Source organism: Pavona decussata, unplaced genomic scaffold (assembly GCF_977016875.1).
Source record: "Pavona decussata unplaced genomic scaffold, jaPavDecu1.1 SCAFFOLD_36, whole genome shotgun sequence".
In the NCBI taxonomy this organism is placed as follows: Eukaryota; Metazoa; Cnidaria; class Anthozoa; order Scleractinia; family Agariciidae; genus Pavona; species Pavona decussata.
The window spans coordinates 879577-880000 of NW_028145458.1; positions in this window are offsets into that span (position 1 = coordinate 879577).

Genomic DNA, 424 nt, shown 5'->3' on the forward strand with positions numbered 1-424 from the left:
GAGTCCAGGTTTCAAGTATTTGGAATTTCAGAGGCACATATCCAAGTGTGCTCTTTGTCTTTTTTGTGCTTGACCCTTCAAGTGCTCCTCCAGGTCTGCGCATTTTTTAATTGGGGTTACCTTGTTTCTAACTTGGGTCTTCTTTGGATGTAGTTTGGAAATAATCTTGGGAACTATAAAATTCCTAAAGTAAGATTTCAAGTTGGGAAATGGGAACAACTCCTAAGTTATTACCAACCTAGGTTGTAATAGGGAAGTATGAAATTCACAATAAAGACCCATATTTGCCCCAAATATAGATCTTCTGTACCTCCGGCCGCCATGTTGTTTGCAATGATGTTATGACAACATTCCATTTCAAGTGCTTACCGCTGATCATAAGCTATGGCTTACGAGAAACAAAAAGGCGCCCAAAAAACTTTAT